General features: G+C 47.0%; 1 long non-coding RNA gene across 1 annotated transcript in view; it reads left to right on the forward strand.

The window, feature by feature from the left end:
• The window catches only part of LOC146669182 (uncharacterized), a 448,771-nt gene that overhangs the window by 420,317 nt on the left and 6,452 nt on the right, over positions 1-22,002 (forward strand). The gene's annotated exons all lie outside the window — the stretch shown is intronic.

Here is a 22,002-nt window from a genome sequence, read left to right on the forward strand (position 1 = left end):
GATTGCAACGATCACTGAATAAGCTGCACGTTATTTGAGATAAAAATCAATTTCTGTTAGATTTCTGGCTTTGTGTACGCACTAAAGAAGCTGCTGTTTATGGAAAGCTGTTAAAGCCATAATTCAGCTCCTTCTCCCGGATGGCATTTTAACATTGCCGCATGTGATGTGCATGTCACAGTGATAGCAGTTATCATGTTTCTGTTTAGGGGATCGGGAAAAAAAAAGAAAAAAGATAGGAATGATGGCGCTTCCTCACACATGTGGACAGATGTGCACCTTCCTGTACCCCTGTGACAAAAATGTCTCTTTTATTTTATGTGATTGTTGTGGTCTAAAATCTGCATATGAGCTATAGTTTCCTTTCTATTTTTGCAGAAAGTAAAGAAGTCAAAACAAAAGGGTCCAGCAGGAATTGTAGGAGTGCCTGATGATTTGTGGGGACGTCACCTGTACACAAATTGTGCTAAACTAAAAATAACACAAGCCAACATGTATGTAATATGTAATACGTATCGCCTTTTCTGTCCATTTGTCCACATAGGTAAAACAAAAAATAGCTTAATGTGATGCATTTTTCTTAAGGATTTATTTGTTTTTAGCATTTATTATGCTCATGAGATATGTATGAATTTAGGTAACCCTCCCTTTCTTTTGTTATTTTCAGTTCTGAGGCTGAGAAGGTCAAGCAGCTTGCCTTTATAATTAATCAGACAAGTTTAAGCAAAAATTTGTGGCATGCTCGAAACATTCAGAAAACAAAACAATCACGTCTATCCCTTTGATTACAGTGTACTTGTCTTCTCATGGCTACTTCCAGCAGGATAGAGCACATGTCACTTAGAGCAGCGTTGGGATGTGGTGGAATGGGAGATTTGCATCATGCATGTGCAGCTGACAAATCTGCAGCAGCTGTGTGATGCTGTCATGTCAGTATGGACTGAAATTTTGGAAAAGTGTTTCCAGCGCCTTTTTGAATCTGTGCCATAAAAAATTAAGGCAGAAAAAGGGAATGCAACTCGATTCTATTAATCCTTAAACGTTCTGCAGGAGAAATCTGGTGATAAAAGTTATGATTATTTTAGCCAGATAAACAAGTCCACACATTGTAGTGCAACTTAACTTCACCGCCAAATTTAACTTTCAGAAACAAATATTGCAATGTGTGGAAGCTCGGTGACTCTAGGTTACTATGGTAACTTCCTCTCTGAACTTAACTTGAAGGCAAATGGAAAGCTTTATAAAAATAAGTGATGAGGCACAGACTGGCAAAGTAAATGTTTTCCTGGATCTTTCACTGAAATGTTTGTTGAAAGTTGGTAACACAGTGCAAATGACCACAGAAGCTGCACAGTGCAAATGACCCCCCCCCCCCCAGTTTTCAGTTTGGTTGCAGGGATAAAGTCTCCACAAACAGTAGTTTCTGCAGGTAAACTACAGCAGGCCGATATATACTGAAACAACATTATAGAAGCTGAATCTCAAACATCAGCTTATTACAGGCCTTGCAGTACTGAATCACTGTTGCTCAAGGAAGCCGTAACTTGCATTGTTCTATACATTGCTGCAATTAAAGCAATGACACTGTGATTAACATTAACCTTCATATGATTTAACATCTCCACCCTGCTGATCACCAAGACCCTTACCTCCCTGCAGCCATTTGCTTCTGGTGGTATGTAGTGGGTTTTAACTTTCTTTTTTAATATAGAAAACAACAAGCAACTGAAATCGTTTTCAACCTGTTTATCTGCTTCTTAATGCAGATATTTACTGATATAAAAAAGATGATTTAAGTTATTCTGAACATGGCATCTGTGCTAGATGGACTGGTCTGTTTCTGAGAAACTGCTGATCTGCTGGGATTTTCAGGCACAACCATCTCTGGGGTTTACAGAGAATGGCCTGAAAAAGAGAGAGTATCCAGTGACAGCAGTTCTTTGGGCAAAAGTGCTCTGCTGATGTCAGAGGTCAGAGGAGAATGGTAAGACTGCATTGATCTAATTGGATGGAAACAGTATCCCCATAAACCTGTTACAAGCACGTTAAGCATAAGAGTATCTCTTAATGCACAGCACACTCAACTGTGAAGCAGATGGGCTACAGCAGAAGACCACACTGGCTGCCACTGCTGCTGGCAAAGAACAGGAAAGACACACAGGCGTGCTAAAACTGGACAACTAAAGGCTGATAGTCATTCAGATTACAGGGCCAGACCATGCCATAAACAACATGAGAGGATGGATCCAGCCTATGTTGCAGCCACGGGTCTGGCTGCTGCTGGTGATGAAATACTGTAGGGAAAAGTTTCTGATTATGTCCATCCCTTTATTATGATAATGTGCCCATCTACTGATGAGGTGCCATGTCACAAAGCTCAGATGCTCAATAGAGCATCTTTGAGATGTGGTGAAATGAGAGATTCACATGTGCAGACAACAAAATCTGCAAGGAATGTTTCCAACACCTTACTGAATCTATGACATGAAGAGCTAAAGAAGCTCTAAATTCAAGTCCAACCTTGTATTAACAGGGTGTACCGAACAAATGTGCGGTGAGTGTGTATGATATACTGCTGATATTAAAAGCATCACAGTGAAGAAACAAAGTATGCTTGTGATTTGAAGCAAAGCTCCATTAAAAAAAAAAACAAGTAAAAAAAATGTGAGAATTATAAAGACACCTACATGTCAAAATATTTGCTGGTGATACCAGATGTTAGCCAAACAGGTTATTGTTAGATTTGTATTGTTGATTGTCATTTATGCTTAGAAATATTTACTCATATATGCTTAGAAGTGTATATAATCATTGGTGGATTGAAAGGATGTTTCATCCTAAAGTAACAGCTCTGTGTAGCATGAAGGGGGAGTGCGTTCACTCCCTCTACAGAGTGTTCCGGCATAGATTACACACCTCCTAGGAAAGGCCGTATCTTCTCTTGCTGATATATGGTATAGCAAACACACGTATATCTGTTTAAGTATAAGAGCCTTTTGTTCAGATGGACCGCTAGACTCCTGGCACCAGCTTTGGGGAGTCTTCACAGGGTCACATCTGGACCTCACACACACACACACACACACACACACACACACACACACACACACACACAGTATTCTTTGTTCACATGTATACCTATGTAAGATGTCATATGTTAATGACCCTATGCATATTCATGTAACCACAATAAAAGGAGTGCTATGGGGAGCCTGGCTGAGAGTCTGATGGAGGCTAGGTGGTGGGACGACACTTGGCTCCAGCCAGATTTCCCTCATGCATGAGTAAACCAGCCTGCTTGTGTCTTGCTTTGCAGTGTAATTATATTGTCTTCAACGTTCCAGCGGATAGGTACAAGCTACAAACCTATCATTAATTGGTCCTTCGATGCCGGAGCCCTGGGATCGCATTCACCGAAGGGGGGGGAAAGGCACGCCTAATTTTTGTTGGTTGTGAGTGAGGATATTTGTTGTTGTTGTTGTTGTGTGAGTGTGTGCGGAGTAGAACACGTGGTCTGCGACACCGACTGTTGTTGTTATCATGGTTTCCTAAGCAGCCAGGAGTGTGTGGAAAAGGCCAGCCCACATCAGCAGCTGTGCTCTGGTGGGTGGCTTTCCCCCCACCCCTTGCTGACACAAAATGTTAACTCTTTAGCTTGCCCTGTTCGACAACAGCCTGTGTGCCAAACCATTGAGGTGGATAGTTGTTAAAAGTAACCTACATTAAGCTTGTGGTTGCTCAAATTCAGTACAATGACATGTGAGGTGAAGTGATATAGGTAAATATTTAAACTCATGAAGTGCATAGAGGCACTTGACCTGTGTGGAAGACTGTCGTCTTATTATGAGCCATTGTTGAGATATAGAGCACATCTGTGAAAACAATTAATATGCTGCAACTACTGTGTGATGTCGCGTTGCAGTTTTGTTTTTTGAGCTGATGAGCAAGCTACACATTATCAGATCAAGAGCTGTCTGAGAACTACTCAAAGAGAGGGGAAACAGAGAGTGTGCAGCGTTTCCATGAGCAGTTTTTCTGCACCTTGACTAGTGTGTGTGTAGCATCAGCATCATGTTTTTGTTTATTTGTTTTGTTGGATTAAAAATAATTAAATAAACTGGTGATCATGCCTATGGATCACCATGGCACATATCTCCAGCCATATGATTTATTTATGCAGATGAAAAAGTGAGTGTGAATGTGTCTGACATCACAGTGTTTTTGTGCACTGTGCAAAAGTAATTGCCTTTGATTGTGAGTGAGAGCAGTGATTTTGCGGATCACAAGCTATTGTAAAGGAAAAAAAAAAAGAGTGAAAAAGAGACAAATTACATTGTAGACGAAGAAAAATAATCATAGGAAAAAGGTTTTGTGTTGATCAGCCAAAAAACAACTACAATGTCATTTTCTGCTTTTAAGAAAGGATTGTTCACACAAACACACAGAGAGAGAGAGAGAGAGAGAGAGAGAGAGATGTGTGTTGATTAAGCAGTGATGATAATGAACATGTCTTACTTTGTCACTTTCAGGTGAAAAGCAGACCTGTATCAATTTTCCACATGCAGCGGTCGGACGGAAGAAATTTATAGTTAAACATCATTGGAAACATGCAGGCCAAGTTCTGGCTGACTTATATACAGCGCAATGTGTTTCTCAACCTCACAAACTCACAAGCAAGCTCACTCCTCCCTGAAGAATGCAGCTCCAAAGCAATAACATGGCAGATAAAGAGACAGCATCAAGTCCTGAGCAAAAAGTCTCAGCAAGCAGCAGCAATGTGGACAAACAGCATCAGAGAAGAGCAAACCCATCATCCTGACTGATCGGATGAATGGCACTGTGTTTACAACAAGCTGCAACTTCACTATGCATGTGAAGAAAACTTTTGAGGAGAACTGAGGAGACTGTTGGAGTTTGACATTTGCCACCTGTGGAGTAAAATGGCAAGAAGAGACAGTGGAACACAGGACAAAGCTGAAGGAGAACTGCCGGCTGGGGACTGTTGCAAGTGGGAGAGGACAACAGAGTGAGATGACAACAGAGTGAGAGTAAGTGGAAACACAGAGGAATGCTGTTATTAAATGTGGGAAATCAAAATTTGGGTTAGCAAATCTGGGGAAAAGAAAACTGACTGCTTAAGTTGGAAAATTGTGAAGGAGTCTGAAACAAATAGAAACATACAAAATCACACAAACAAGCAGAACATGAATTAACTTTACTAACAATTCCAAACACAAAATGACTCATGAAGACTCATAGCACATTAGTTAAGAAATGATCAAATAATAGCAGAGAAGTGTGTAGGAAAGGCAGCTTTAAGAACATGCTCTGCTGGATATGCAGCTCCACAGACATGCATTAGACCTGTCTAATTACACAAACCTGCAATGAAAATTAGTTTGTTATCTTTCATCAGTGTTAAAATAGTGTCAATTTAGCAGACACTTGTTATCAAATACTGAATTTATCCTAAAAAAAATTGACTCTCCAAGTTGCAGGACAACAATTTAACCTTTGTGGGAAAAAAAAAAAAAAATCCTGGTTTGATGAATCAGTGATCAGGCAATAAATTTAGTGTTAAAATGGTAAATTGGGAGAAGCTTCCTGCTTGATTGATGCAGCAAGTAATTTACTGTATGAGGGAAATTGTCTTTTGTGATACTATTTTGAACATGCTTTCCTGTTGTCCTGTCAACTTAGTGGGTTAATGGCTGATATGCAAATTAGTTGATCGGTTTTAGATTAATGAAAGGTGACTGAATTCTAGCACGAGTGGATGAGATGTGTTTGAGTGGAAACTCTAAAACACTGAGTTCCCTGCTTTGATGTGCGAGTGAATTCTGTATCTAGATATACAACTCTGAATACGTCAGAACAAACGTCTTTTGTGAAGTGCATGACAGCATGTCACATGTTTTATGATGAAGGGAAAAAGGAAAATTGAATAAAATAGATCTGTGGCCTAAATGAGTGAAGAGCACAGACCTGGTGATTAAACTCATAAGTTAATAAGACATTAGACTGTTGTGTGTTGTGCAGCTGATGGTTGGTTTGGAGTGAATCTAGCTGATGATTCTTCTCCTGTTGTGAAGTTGATGAGGAGCTTGTGTCATGACTTAACAAGGCCTTTTTATTTTGATACTTTCACAGTGCACTGAAAGTTTGGTTTGATAATTTGTTATTTTTCATTTTTTATCTTTTGAACAGGCACTGATTTTGTTTGTTTATTTCTTTTCTTTAAGCAGATCTGCACGTCGGGAATTGAAAGTGCTATACGACCGATCGAGAAAGCCACTTATTTGGGACAATTATGTCCCAGCCTAAAAGAAAAGGATTCAGCGAGCATTACAGTTCTTCATGTGGTTTGCTCACATGATTTATACCAGGACACCTGGTTGATGTTTTTCCTACTACAGGATTTTTGGGTTTATGTGTGAGGAAAACTGTGTTTACAGGTTATGAGTGGTGATGCTGTTACACTGTGTTTTGGGAAAATGTGACGTTACTTTGATGGTTGATTTTATGGTGTTTTTATGGCACCTCTGGAACCTGTTGACCTGTGTCTGACCTCCATCTGACCACAGTCAATGTGTATTGCTAATGTTTGTTTCTTTGAGAATGCTGTGGAAGATTCAGCTGAAACGGACAAGTGACATGAGTAAAACAAATAAGAGATTACGGTATTTATGGAATAGTTTATTATGCTTTGCTGGCCACTTTGAGCCCATAATAATAATATGTGAGTGGAGTGACTTTGCTTAAGAGAAGTCACCGATTACATTAATGTTAACTGAGCACATGGGATGATCCATGTTTGAGGCGAATTATGGTAACAATAGTGATTTAATGATTTGAGAAAACCTGCACATGACACTTGTCTTGCCCGTGCTGAATGCTTATTACTCTTTTGATATAATTGTTTATACGTGTGAAGTTTGATTTTATTTCCAGATCTTGTGTATGCAGGCTCCTGGTGGAGCCAGTTTTTAAGACAGGGATCCAGGTTTGGTGAGTTGACGCATGAGAGTGTCCATGCGTCAAGAGGTGGGGTCCAGAATTAACATTAAACAATGTTTACTATTATTGTTGCAGTGATTTGTGTGATTAGCCGTTTATTTACAAGTATTAAACCTATGCAAGTGGTGCATCCATGTTCAGATGAGGCTTTGATGGCCTATAAGTGAAGTTCACTGAACTAAAGAATGTGGTTTGATGATTGTTGACATGCTCTCCAAATAGAAGTTTTTCTGAAATACAGGTGCAGCAGTGAGAAGCAAGAAACATTCCAGGCATAGCCCAGGCAGTGGTTGAGGTCAAAGGTCAAGCTGGTTGGGGCCCATCATGAGATCAGACCTTGGAGCCACTGCAAAGAGGTCGAGGTCCCAGGAAACCCCAGCACCCCCAAGACAGCACAATAGAGAAATCTCACACTTGGTTGTTTCAGTGGTGAGGGGGGAGTGCTGATTGAGCCCCCGTAGGGTAAGCTCGCACTTCAACCTCCAGCCTCTGATCAACTCTAAGGCAACCAAGTGCGAGGCGTGACGGCTGAATCAGCTGAACCAGGAGGAAGGCGGAGAAGCTGAGTGTTTTGAGACAGATCCAGCAGGCCCAAAATCAGGACTATGCGTGACGAAAAGGAGTGCCTGAGAGGATCGTCCACAAGATGGGAGCTGAGGCCAGGAGAGAGGCTTCAGGAGGATCAGAGATCATCTTCAGCACAGCAGACATGACACAGAGAGCTGTGCTACTGAGCTTCCAGGAGATTTTAAATAAAATGAAAGATTCAATATTGACGCTGAGGAAGACAGCTAAGGTCTACGACGTGCTCTGCCTTAAACCTTCAGCAGCGTTGGAACATGAAAACTCGAGGGATGAGGAGCGTGCCAAGCTCCATCGACAGCGCAGAAGGAGGTCGAGGATGACATCATGATTCTGTGAAAGCACAGGAACCAGAAGCTATGGTGGTGATGACAGCAGTTTCCTATGAACATCACCTAATGCGGTGCCACTATACTGTACATACGATGACACTCTGAAGGCTGCTGGGATCATAACAGCAGTAAGACAACTGAACCCTGCACCGTTTTCACAGAGGTGTTTCTCTGCAGAGCGTGGACAATGAAGGAGTCATAAATATCCCCCTCACAGGACGAAGGCCTGAAGTGAGGTAATGGGAGGCCATAAAACTAGAGTGCTGAGAGGTCTGCAGCTCTGGAAATAGCTGAGACCCATGTTGACAAACAACAAAACCAACTGGTATGTTTGAATGTTTATTCTACATACATTTGGACTCTGGTCCTATGGACAATGATGGAAACATCTGGAAGAGACATTCATGACGCCCTGCAGAGCTCAAACCACCCTGCAGAGAGACATGTGATTTGCACACCCGCAGGAAGCATCACCAAGCTGAGATGTTTTTGAAAATGTTACTTTCTTATTTTCACTATTAAATTAACAATTTCTTTGTTTGCTTGTAGGATGCAGTTTGCCATGAGATGAGATCAATGAGGAATGAGATAACTGCTAATACATTTGTTAAACTGTGTATTTTTTCAGTAATTTAGGGTGATTTGACATATGCTGAATATAACAATGTTTGCATTGAAACTGTCAGACATGAGGTATTCATAACTGGGAACTTTTCAAGCATAAAGGTCAAAAAGGGGGGAAATGTTAGATTTGTATTGTTGATTGTCATTTATGCTTAGAAATATTTACTCATATATGCTTAGAAGTGTATATAATCATTGGTGGATTGAAAGGATGTTTCTGTCAAGGCTCGGCTGTGTGGCAGGCAGGAGGAGGACCCAAAATGCAGGACTCACAGGCACGAGGGAATGAACTCAAAAAGGCAGCTTTATTGCTGAAGAGGCAGGACATAGGAAATACAAAACTAAACTGGGAAAAGTAAACTAACACTCGGAGAGAGAGAGACACAGGGAAATCCACGCAGCATGAGGGACGACGTCACGCTGAACAGAGGGAGACGCAGACAGAAATACACAGAGGGTTAACGAGGGAAGTGGGAACACACGGGGAACACAGGTGACACTGATAATCATAACGAGACAGGGCGGGGTGAACTGAACACTGACGGGAGAGGTGAAACAGGAAGTACAGAGGTTCAGACAGGAGGAGAGAGAGCACGAGTAGAACACCAACGTAACAGGCAGGGGAGACACGGAATAAACACGAAAAGGGGACGAGGGCTCATAAATACATAGAGGGCACACAGGGGGGAAGAGAGAGCACGGGGAGAACTTAGACATAATGGGCAGGGGAAGCATGGAATAAAACATAAGGAGAGACGAGGGCTCACAGATACACAGAGGGGCACACAGGGGGTAAGAGCCATGAAGGGAGAACACTTAGGGAACAACACAACAGGGCAACTCAGAAAACATGGCCTAAGCAAGGAACAAAATACAAACATACAAGGAAACTAAGAACACTGGGCCAACATGGCCCAGGACCATGACAGTACCCCCCCCTCAAGGGCTGGCTCCAGACAGCCCAAACACAGAAAAACAAAACCAAACAGAAAACAACCCAGGGCGGGCGGCGGGGGCCCAGGACGGAGGGCTCGGAACAGAAAACAAAAGAAGAGCACAGCAAACACCGGAGCCCAAGAAAATAACCCAAACACAGAGCAGTTCAGGGGGCCGACCATGCGGAAGGCAACGGCGGAGACGTGGAAACAGTTCAGGAGGCCGGCCGTGCGCAAGGCAACGGCGGCGACGTGGAAACAGTTCAGGAGGCCGGCCGTGCGCAAGGCAACGGCGGCGACGTGGAAACAGTTCAGGAGGCCGGCCGTGCGCAAGGCAACGGCGGCGGCGAAGGAGACGACGGAGCAGTTCAGGAGGCCGACCGCGCGGGAGGCGGCGGCGACGATGACAGCGCTGGTCCGGGGGCCGACCGTGCGGAAGGCGACGGCGGCCACTCAGGCGAAGAGGGTCCGGGGGCCGGCCGTGCGGAAGGCGACGGCGGCCACTCAGGCGAAGGCGGTCCGGGGGCCGGCCGTGCGGAAGGCGACGGCGGTCCGGGGGCCGGCCGTGCGGAAGGCGACGGCGGCCACTCAGGCGATGACGGTGCAGTTCAGGGGGCCGGCCGCGCGGAAGGCAGCGGCGGCGGCTCTCCAGTGTCAGGCGTACTGGCCGAGGCCCGGTGGGCACAGGACCAGTCGAGACGGGACCAGGCGAAGCACAGGCTGAGGCTGCAGCAGGCGAAGGCTCTGAGGAGGCTGCAGCAGGCGAAGGCTCTGAGGAGGCTGGGCCAGACGAAGGCTCTGAGGAGGCTGGGCCAGACGAAGGCTCTGAGGAGGCTGGGCCAGACGAAGGCTCTGAGGAGGCTGGGCCAGACGAAGGCTCTGAGGCCGGACCAGGCGTAGCAGATGCAGAGGCTGAGGCTGGCCCAGGCGATGACGAAGCGGTCGCAGATGGCGGCTGGACAGGCTCCTCGGGCCCTCCAGCTGATGCGGCGTGAGGCTGGACAGGCTCCTCGGGCCCTCCAGCTGATGCGGCGTGAGGCTGAACGGGCCCCTCGGACCCTCCAGCGGAGACAGGAGGCTGAACGGGCCCCTCGGACCCTCCAGCGGAGACAGGAGGCTGAACGGGCCCCTCGGACCCTCCAGCGGAGACAGGAGGCTGAACGGGCCCCTCGGACCCTCCAGCGGAGACAGGAGGCTGAACGGGCCCCTCGGACCCTCCAGCGGAGACGAGGAGGTGCTGGCCGGGCTCACTGGAACCCCCAGCGGATGAGGTAGATGGCGGCGTGGGAGCCACGGAGTCCTGGATGAGCTCATCCGAGCTTCCAGCAGGAGCTGATGTAGAGCCAGAGAGGTTTGGGACCCCTGGCTGAATGTTAAGCCGAACAGAAGACCGTATTGCTATCGGGGACTGGGCCAATGGTTCAGGTGCGAGCTGAGCTACTGGAGAGGCGGATGAGAGTGGGAGCTGAGCTACTGATGGTGGTGAAGTAGATAACTGCACGGGGGACTGAACTGAGGGCGTCTGCACTGGCACAGGGGACTGAACTGATGTCTGTTGTAACGGAGGCGGTGAGAGTGGAGTAGGCAGTGGAGTAGATGACTTCACAGGAGAATGAACCAGAGGTGAGTGCACAGGAGATTGAGCTAGAGGTGGTAGTGGTAGTTGAGGGGAAAGCGGAGCTGGTGATTGAGTGGATGACTGTGCTAAGGGATGCTGCACTGGGGACACTGGAGGCTGCACTGGGGACACTGGAGGCTGCACTGGGGACACTGGAGGCTGCACTGGGGACACTGGAGACTGCAGTGATGGTTGTAGTGGAGGTGTAACGGGTGAAGGAGTGGCTGAAGTGGCTGTGGGTCGGGCGGCTAGTGGCTCAGCTACAGGGTATAGTAACGGCAGGGCTATGGGTTGAATGACTGACTGAGTAGCAGCCTGAGTGGCTGGGTGTAGTGACGGTTGTGGTGGAAGAGAAACAGGTGGTAGTGTGGATGATGGAGCTAAGGGCGACTGAGTGGCAGACCGAACTGATGACTGAAGCGATGGTAGAGGTGAAAATGGAGCTAGCGAGGGAGCTAACTGAACTGAGGGTGGCTGCGAGGGAGCTAACTGAACTGAGGGTGGCTGCGAGGGAGCTAACTGAACTGAGGGTGGCTGCGAGGGAGCTAACTGAACTGAGGGTGGCGGCGAGGGAGCTAACTGAACTGAGGGTGGCGGCGAGGGAGCTAACTGAGCTGTGAAGGGCTGCGAGGGAGCTAACGGAGCTGTGAAGGGCTGCGAGGGAGCTAACGGAGCTGTGAAGGGCTGCGCAGGCGATAAGCAGCTCGCATTGACTTCCGCCACACAAAACACAGCCCCTGAATGAACAGTCATAATGTCTGGAAAAGACACAGAGTTCTCACTCACCACAGCAGGTGAATTAGAAGGCCGAATGTCCGGCTGTGGGGTGGCGCGTCGGCGGCGTGAATGCCGTTTTCTTCGGGAAGCCGGAGGTGCGGTGATGGAGGAAACCGGCAACGACGGAGAGATCGCGGCCGGCTCCTCATCCTCCGACCACATTGCTGCGAGAAAAGCAGCGGGTGAGTGACAGTCAGAGTGGAGGGTGGATGGAGAGGAGTCCAGTGGCAGCAGCGTGGAAACGTTTCCCGATTGTGGCGGTCGCTGTTGCGGTATGACGAGCTCGCGGATTTGTACTGTCTCCTTGGCTTTCTGCAGATTGGACAGTAGGCCCGAAAATCCTGAGAGCTCGTGGAGATGGGGATTCCCTTTGAGAATAGCCTCGATGGCGTTTATCCCAATGGACATGGTTTTAATGTCCGAGGCGTGGGAAACTCGCTCCCACAGGCCGAAGATGCGGGCCAAATCGCTTTCCCGGGAGGAGCCTGCTGGGTCCATGTCTGGTGACGTCGTACTGTCAAGGCTCGGCTGTGTGGCAGGCAGGAGGAGGACCCAAAATGCAGGACTCACAGGCACGAGGGAATGAACTCAAAAAGGCAGCTTTATTGCTGAAGAGGCAGGACATAGGAAATACAAAACTAAACTGGGAAAAGTAAACTAACACTCGGAGAGAGAGAGACACAGGGAAATCCACGCAGCATGAGGGACGACGTCACGCTGAACAGAGGGAGACGCAGACAGAAATACACAGAGGGTTAACGAGGGAAGTGGGAACACACGGGGAACACAGGTGACACTGATAATCATAACGAGACAGGGCGGGGTGAACTGAACACTGACGGGAGAGGTGAAACAGGAAGTACAGAGGTTCAGACAGGAGGAGAGAGAGCACGAGTAGAACACCAACGTAACAGGCAGGGGAGACACGGAATAAACACGAAAAGGGGACGAGGGCTCATAAATACATAGAGGGCACACAGGGGGGAAGAGAGAGCACGGGGAGAACTTAGACATAATGGGCAGGGGAAGCATGGAATAAAACATAAGGAGAGACGAGGGCTCACAGATACACAGAGGGGCACACAGGGGGTAAGAGCCATGAAGGGAGAACACTTAGGGAACAACACAACAGGGCAACTCAGAAAACATGGCCTAAGCAAGGAACAAAATACAAACATACAAGGAAACTAAGAACACTGGGCCAACATGGCCCAGGACCATGACAGTACCCCCCCCTCAAGGGCTGGCTCCAGACAGCCCAAACACAGAAAAACAAAACCAAACAGAAAACAACCCAGGGCGGGCGGCGGGGGCCCAGGACGGAGGGCTCGGAACAGAAAACAAAAGAAGAGCACAGCAAACACCGGAGCCCAAGAAAATAACCCAAACACAGAGCAGTTCAGGGGGCCGACCATGCGGAAGGCAACGGCGGAGACGTGGAAACAGTTCAGGAGGCCGGCCGTGCGCAAGGCAACGGCGGCGACGTGGAAACAGTTCAGGAGGCCGGCCGTGCGCAAGGCAACGGCGGCGACGTGGAAACAGTTCAGGAGGCCGGCCGTGCGCAAGGCAACGGCGGCGGCGAAGGAGACGACGGAGCAGTTCAGGAGGCCGACCGCGCGGGAGGCGGCGGCGACGATGACAGCGCTGGTCCGGGGGCCGACCGTGCGGAAGGCGACGGCGGCCACTCAGGCGAAGAGGGTCCGGGGGCCGGCCGTGCGGAAGGCGACGGCGGCCACTCAGGCGAAGGCGGTCCGGGGGCCGGCCGTGCGGAAGGCGACGGCGGTCCGGGGGCCGGCCGTGCGGAAGGCGACGGCGGCCACTCAGGCGATGACGGTGCAGTTCAGGGGGCCGGCCGCGCGGAAGGCAGCGGCGGCGGCTCTCCAGTGTCAGGCGTACTGGCCGAGGCCCGGTGGGCACAGGACCAGTCGAGACGGGACCAGGCGAAGCACAGGCTGAGGCTGCAGCAGGCGAAGGCTCTGAGGAGGCTGCAGCAGGCGAAGGCTCTGAGGAGGCTGCAGCAGGCGAAGGCTCTGAGGAGGCTGGGCCAGACGAAGGCTCTGAGGAGGCTGGGCCAGACGAAGGCTCTGAGGAGGCTGGGCCAGACGAAGGCTCTGAGGCCGGACCAGGCGTAGCAGATGCAGAGGCTGAGGCTGGCCCAGGCGATGACGAAGCGGTCGCAGATGGCGGCTGGACAGGCTCCTCGGGCCCTCCAGCTGATGCGGCGTGAGGCTGGACAGGCTCCTCGGGCCCTCCAGCTGATGCGGCGTGAGGCTGAACGGGCCCCTCGGACCCTCCAGCGGAGACAGGAGGCTGAACGGGCCCCTCGGACCCTCCAGCGGAGACAGGAGGCTGAACGGGCCCCTCGGACCCTCCAGCGGAGACAGGAGGCTGAACGGGCCCCTCGGACCCTCCAGCGGAGACAGGAGGCTGAACGGGCCCCTCGGACCCTCCAGCGGAGACGAGGAGGTGCTGGCCGGGCTCACTGGAACCCCCAGCGGATGAGGTAGATGGCGGCGTGGGAGCCACGGAGTCCTGGATGAGCTCATCCGAGCTTCCAGCAGGAGCTGATGTAGAGCCAGAGAGGTTTGGGACCCCTGGCTGAATGTTAAGCCGAACAGAAGACCGTATTGCTATCGGGGACTGGGCCAATGGTTCAGGTGCGAGCTGAGCTACTGGAGAGGCGGATGAGAGTGGGAGCTGAGCTACTGATGGTGGTGAAGTAGATAACTGCACGGGGGACTGAACTGAGGGCGTCTGCACTGGCACAGGGGACTGAACTGATGTCTGTTGTAACGGAGGCGGTGAGAGTGGAGTAGGCAGTGGAGTAGATGACTTCACAGGAGAATGAACCAGAGGTGAGTGCACAGGAGATTGAGCTAGAGGTGGTAGTGGTAGTTGAGGGGAAAGCGGAGCTGGTGATTGAGTGGATGACTGTGCTAAGGGATGCTGCACTGGGGACACTGGAGGCTGCACTGGGGACACTGGAGGCTGCACTGGGGACACTGGAGGCTGCACTGGGGACACTGGAGACTGCAGTGATGGTTGTAGTGGAGGTGTAACGGGTGAAGGAGTGGCTGAAGTGGCTGTGGGTCGGGCGGCTAGTGGCTCAGCTACAGGGTATAGTAACGGCAGGGCTATGGGTTGAATGACTGACTGAGTAGCAGCCTGAGTGGCTGGGTGTAGTGACGGTTGTGGTGGAAGAGAAACAGGTGGTAGTGTGGATGATGGAGCTAAGGGCGACTGAGTGGCAGACCGAACTGATGACTGAAGCGATGGTAGAGGTGAAAATGGAGCTAGCGAGGGAGCTAACTGAACTGAGGGTGGCTGCGAGGGAGCTAACTGAACTGAGGGTGGCTGCGAGGGAGCTAACTGAACTGAGGGTGGCTGCGAGGGAGCTAACTGAACTGAGGGTGGCGGCGAGGGAGCTAACTGAACTGAGGGTGGCGGCGAGGGAGCTAACTGAGCTGTGAAGGGCTGCGAGGGAGCTAACAGAGCTGTGAAGGGCTGCGAGGGAGCTAACGGAGCTGTGAAGGGCTGCGCAGGCGATAAGCAGCTCGCATTGACTTCCGCCACACAAAACACAGCCCCTGAATGAACAGTCATAATGTCTGGAAAAGACACAGAGTTCTCACTCACCACAGCAGGTGAATTAGAAGGCCGAATGTCCGGCTGTGGGGTGGCGCGTCGGCGGCGTGAATGCCGTTTTCTTCGGGAAGCCGGAGGTGCGGTGATGGAGGAAACCGGCAACGACGGAGAGATCGCGGCCGGCTCCTCATCCTCCGACCACATTGCTGCGAGAAAAGCAGCGGGTGAGTGACAGTCAGAGTGGAGGGTGGATGGAGAGGAGTCCAGTGGCAGCAGCGTGGAAACGTTTCCCGATTGTGGCGGTCGCTGTTGCGGTATGACGAGCTCGCGGATTTGTACTGTCTCCTTGGCTTTCTGCAGATTGGACAGTAGGCCCGAAAATCCTGAGAGCTCGTGGAGATGGGGATTCCCTTTGAGAATAGCCTCGATGGCGTTTATCCCAATGGACATGGTTTTAATGTCCGAGGCGTGGGAAACTCGCTCCCACAGGCCGAAGATGCGGGCCAAATCGCTTTCCCGGGAGGAGCCTGCTGGGTCCATGTCTGGTGACGTCGTACTGTCAAGGCTCGGCTGTGTGGCAGGCAGGAGGAGGACCCAAAATGCAGGACTCACAGGCATGAGGGAATGAACTCAAAAAGGCAGCTTTATTGCTGAAGAGGCAGGACATAGGAAATACAAAACTAAACTGGGAAAAGTAAACTAACACTCGGAGAGAGAGAGACACAGGGAAATCCACGCAGCATGAGGGACGACGTCACGCTGAACAGAGGGAGACGCAGACAGAAATACACAGAGGGTTAACGAGGGAAGTGGGAACACACGGGGAACACAGGTGACACTGATAATCATAACGAGACAGGGCGGGGTGAACTGAACACTGACGGGAGAGGTGAAACAGGAAGTACAGAGGTTCAGACAGGAGGAGAGAGAGCACGAGTAGAACACCAACGTAACAGGCAGGGGAGACACGGAATAAACACGAAAAGGGGACGAGGGCTCATAAATACATAGAGGGCACACAGGGGGGAAGAGAGAGCACGGGGAGAACTTAGACATAATGGGCAGGGGAAGCATGGAATAAAACATAAGGAGAGACGAGGGCTCACAGATACACAGAGGGGCACACAGGGGGTAAGAGCCATGAAGGGAGAACACTTAGGGAACAACACAACAGGGCAACTCAGAAAACATGGCCTAAGCAAGGAACAAAATACAAACATACAAGGAAACTAAGAACACTGGGCCAACATGGCCCAGGACCATGACAGTTTCATCCTAAAGTAACAGCTCTGTGTAGCATGAAGGGGGAGTGCGTTCACTCCCTCTACAGAGTGTTCCGGCATAGATTACACACCTCCTAGGAAAGGCCGTATCTTCTCTTGCTGATATATGGTATAGCAAACACACGTATATCTGTTGAAGTATAAGAGCCTTTTGTTCAGATGGACCGCTAGACTCCTGGCACCAGCTTTGGGGAGTCTTCACAGGGTCACATCTGGACCTCTCACACACACACACACACACACACACACACACACACACACACACACACACACACACACAGTATTCTTTGTTCACATGTATACCTATGTAAGATGTCATATGTTAATGACCCTATGCATATTCATGTGACCACAATAAAAGGAGTGCTATGGGGAGCCTGGCTGAGAGTCTGATGGAGGCTAGGTGGTGGGACGACACTTGGCTCCAGCCAGATTTCCCTCATGCATGAGTAAACCAGCCTGCTTGTGTCTTGCTTTGCAGTGTAATTATATTGTCTTCAACGTTCCAGCGGATAGGTACAAGCTACAAACCTATCAGTTATTCTATAAAATTTTATAGTGCAGAAGGTTCAGCTTGGAAAAAGGGTTAAATATGGCAAAAATAAGTTTCAAAAATGAGAAACAAAGAGTAACTTAACTTAGTTTTGTTAATAAAATCCATACCTCATAGCCAAGGGTTAGAGAGGGCTGGAATGATCTGGAATAGTGCTCCAGCACATTTGGTTGATGAGTAATTAAATCTGATAGGCTGGTTAATACAAATTACTGTTGCATGATTTAATTTTTTCATGTGCTGAAGCATAGCATTGCTTAGAGTTACAACACAAGGTTAACTGCTTAGTAATAAGGCAAGGCAAGGCAAGGCAAGGCAAGTTTATTTGTATAGCACAATTCAACAACAAGGTGATTCAAAGTGCTTTACAGAGACATTAGAAACAAGAACAAATAAAAAGCATGATTTAAAATTGATTAAAACAAGCAAATAAACTAACTAACTAATTAACAAACAAACAAACAAACAAACAAACAAACAAACAAACAAACAAACAAACAAACAAACAAAACAGTATATAAAATCAAAACAGATAAAATCAGAACAGTAGATAAAATCAGTAGTTAAATGTAAGTTTTGAAATTTAAGCTTAAAGTGTGGATTTGGTGCTTTATTCAAATGCAGCTGAGAACAGGTGAGTCTTCAACCTGGATTTAAATAAACTGAGTGTTTCAGCTGATCTGAGGCTTTCTGGGAGTTTGTTCCAGATATAAGGAGCATAAAAGCTGAATGCAGCTTCTCCGTGTCTGGTTCTGACTCTGGGAACTGATAAAAGACCGGATCCAGATGACCTGAGGGATCTGGATGGTTCATACTGGGTCAGGAGGTCATTGATGTATTTTGGTCCTAAACCATTCAGAGCTGTATAGGCCAGCATCAGAACTTTAAAGTCTATCCTCTGACGGACAGGCAGCCAGTGTAAGGACCTCAGAGCTGGACTGATGTGGTCCACTTTTTTGGTCTTAGTGAGGACTCGAGCAGCAGAGTTCTGAATGAGCTGTAGTTGTCTGACTGATTTTTTAGAATAAGAAAACAAGTACACCCCATGGCATTCTTACAGCCTTAACACATCCTTGTTCTTCTCATTCCTGCGATGCGTTCACATGTAACATTTCCAGATGTAAAAGTCAAGGTCGCTTTACTTAAGGATCTACATAGCGCTACAGAAGAGGGGAAAGCATGAGTGAAGTCAGGCTTTTAGTGGCAGGTCATTTCAAAATCTGCTTTTTAAACGGCTCAACAAATAACAGAACTGTTTCTGAGCCGTTTGTCACAGTTTGGTTTACCAGTTAAAGTAGGTGCGCTGTATGTAGAGAAAATGTTCCCATCTCTCAGAGATGCCAGAAAGACAAGACAAAGGTGTACAATGTGAGATTACTTTCAAAGGTAAGGGCTTCTCAACGAGCGACATTCATAAACTGGAAATCTAAAGCTTACATAATATTCTGATTCATTTTAAAGTTTTAAATTCAAAATTTAAATCAGACATTTGATCCTTGTGTGTTTATGTTTTATTGTGAAACTTTCTTGCTAAACAAATTGAAATATACTAACTTTTTGTCATTCAAAGGTTGCAGTTTAGAGCAGGCTAAAGTTTGCATTACTGCACTATGTTGGATTAGTGCAGAAGAGGTTGTTGTTTCTTGTAACGTTACATCAAGGGCAGCAGACATGATTTTACATTAGTGCACAAACAGAGAAAGACCCCGGCCTGATGGTGGAATTGAACTCAGAACCTTCTTGCTGTGAGGCAACAGTGCTAACTCTCTGGAGCTCAGAAAACAAGTTATTATGAGCAGTGATGGGAATAACGGCGTTACAAGTAATGGCCGTTACCGTCACTAGCAAGAAAGTGCGGTGCGGTCGCGTTACTATTTTTCAACAAACAGACAGTTGAAGCTGTGTTCAGCTTACCGCACCTTATATCAGTTGCTGTAAGTAATCTGGGCGCTACAACTTTTAGCAGCTGCGCGCCCCCTTTATGGCAATCACTTTTTGGCACAACACCTGGAGCTAGGGGGCAAAACAATCGTATGAGTGCTGCTGTTTGGCTGAGGAAGAATAAAGTAGTCGTGGTAAGCCAATCACATGACCACTTTAAGATGACAAAGCAACAATGTGATATATACCAGTTTTTCGTCACGTTTACTGTCTAATGACAGCGCTAGCAAGCACTCTCTGCTTATGACCAAACAAAAAACAGCCCTTTCATGTTGGTGGAAAAATGCACCATGTCGACCAATCAAAAATGATAAGCCAACATGACATTTGGTTGTTTAGGAAGAGGTGGAAGTTTTAGGCGTGACAGCGAGAGAGACAGAGAAAGAAAGACAGCAGAAAAAGAGAGAGAGCGAGTTTTGAGATGTGAGAGATTTGTGACGTTTAGCGTGTTTGGAGTGTGTAGTTAATGTGTTGTCTTGTGTTGTTAGTGTGTAGTGTTGTGGATAGTTTTGTGTTGTGTGTCAGAACAATGAGGCTACTGCTGTCTCCAGGTAGAAACAGGAGTGATACACCTGCTGCTGTCAGACCTGCAGGTATCAGGCTGTGATGTTTCCTACGGAAGCGTAGAGCTGCCACCCAGGCAAAAGAAAAATACAAGTGTATCACGTTATAAGGTGAAAGGTTTATTGTTCTAACAAGATACTTTTCCTGTTTGTACAATATACTATCATGTTTGTACAATATACTTTTCACGTTTGAACAACATAATATCACGTTATTACAATATACATAATTATCACGTTCGTACAATATAGGATCACGTTCGTACAATATAGGATCACGTTCGTACAATATAGGATCACGTTCGTACAATATAAATATTATATTGTACGAACGTGATAATTATGTATATTGTAATAACGTGATATTATGTTGTTCAAACGTGAAAAGTATATTGTACAAACATGATAGTATATTGTACAAACAGGAAAAGTATCTTGTTAGAACAATAAACCTTTCACCTTATAACGTGATACACTTGTATTTTTCTTTTGCCTGGGTGGCAGCTCTACGCTTCCGTAGTTTCCTTTATAGTGGACAGAAATTATTTTTTTGGAGTGGCACAAATAATTTGTGTGGCATCTTACTGAATGCAGAACAGCTGATTGTTCTGTAAATAGTTTGAAATGGTTATTTCTAAAAAAGGTAAATGGCTGTAAATAACTTTGTTGTTTGCAAAACTTGTGCATTGGATTTTAAAATTGACAATTGCATTTAACTGCATTTAAAGTTATGAAAGTTATGAAATATGAAATATGATTCAATAAACATGTTTGTGGTTGTTACAGAAATAACTTTTTCTACTTGGATTTTATGTTTTTTGTCTGATTTTAGATGAATTGTGTTAATACAGTATGTCAAAATGAAAACATAACTGCAAATTCAGGCACGTGAGGTTGTGCTGAAAAGGATGATACCAAACAAGGCAAAGTAAATCGATTTTAAAGGTTAAATGTAGAGGAAACATCAAAAGTAGTGAAAAATGGCCAATTATACCCTGGACCCCAGAGGGTTAAACACTTCACACAATAGTTACTTTTCAAGTAACTAATTACTTTTAGAATCTTGTAACTCAGTTACTAACTCAGTTATTTTTTTGAAGCAGTAACTAGTATGTATAATTAATTACTTTTTCAAAGTAACTTGCCCAACACTGATTATGAGTAATTCTTTTTTCCCATGCTGCACCGCTACACGTGACCTTAGGGTTTCCCCTCTCTATCAAATCCTACTTTAATCTGTGCACGTGCCCACCCGCCAGTTTAGGGGATGCACAGGTGTCATCAGTTTAGCAGAGGCTGGTTGTGCAAAGAAGGAAGTAACTTTGGTTCACAGTGCTTTCCTCACCTTTGTGTGATGTTTAAGGAACCTGTGCTCATGGTATCAGGTTAAAACAGCCACACAGCCTAGTCCAGAGTTAAGCATGATGTACATGGTCTTCTGCAAAAACCAAAAAGACAATATAAACATCTGATGATAACTGAAGTTACTATAGTTTCATTCATTACAATATGATATAAACCCAAACATAGTCTATAATTATATTTACAGGCTAACAACGGATTTGGTCAAAGTCAGTTTTTTTCTGGTGACTTTCTTTTGGACGTATGCTATCTGTGTGATGATCACACATCATCACATGCAAGCTACAGAAAAAGACTATATTACAAAGCGGGGACTGATAAGGTCATTCGGATCTCTGTGATCTCTGTTGCCTGTAAACAATTTTAAAACAATTTTGTTGTTCACCAGGCATGTCTACTTCTGTGAATCAATCACAAATAGAGTTATACATTCTATAGAGACTCGTGCAGACAATAACTCTTTTGTAAATTTAAACATTAATTCATTGGAATGCTCAATTATAACCAATTCAGGTTTTCTTCTTTAGCTAACTCCAGTTCACTGAAGCAGACAGCTGTCACAGGTATTGGGCCTTAAGGCTCCAGTCACATGCTACTAGATCCGTAGCGCACCGCTAACTTAAACTTGTCCAAAGATCTTTTCAGTCTGAGCATTATGCAGAAAAAAAATCTCGGGTTTATGACTTTTTCCAGTCATGCCTTAGCCAGGCCTACCTGAAATGGACCCCCCCCCCCCCCACACACACACACACACACAAAAACAAGACATTCCACGGTGGTTATGGATAGGTAAGGCAGGTAGTATATTCCTGTACAAAGGTCAGTGTGTT

Source organism: Rhamphochromis longiceps, linkage group LG5, assembly GCF_057381845.1.
Source record: "Rhamphochromis longiceps isolate RC_006_pf linkage group LG5, R_longiceps_female_GT1.1, whole genome shotgun sequence".
Taxonomy (NCBI): Eukaryota; Metazoa; Chordata; class Actinopteri; order Cichliformes; family Cichlidae; genus Rhamphochromis; species Rhamphochromis longiceps.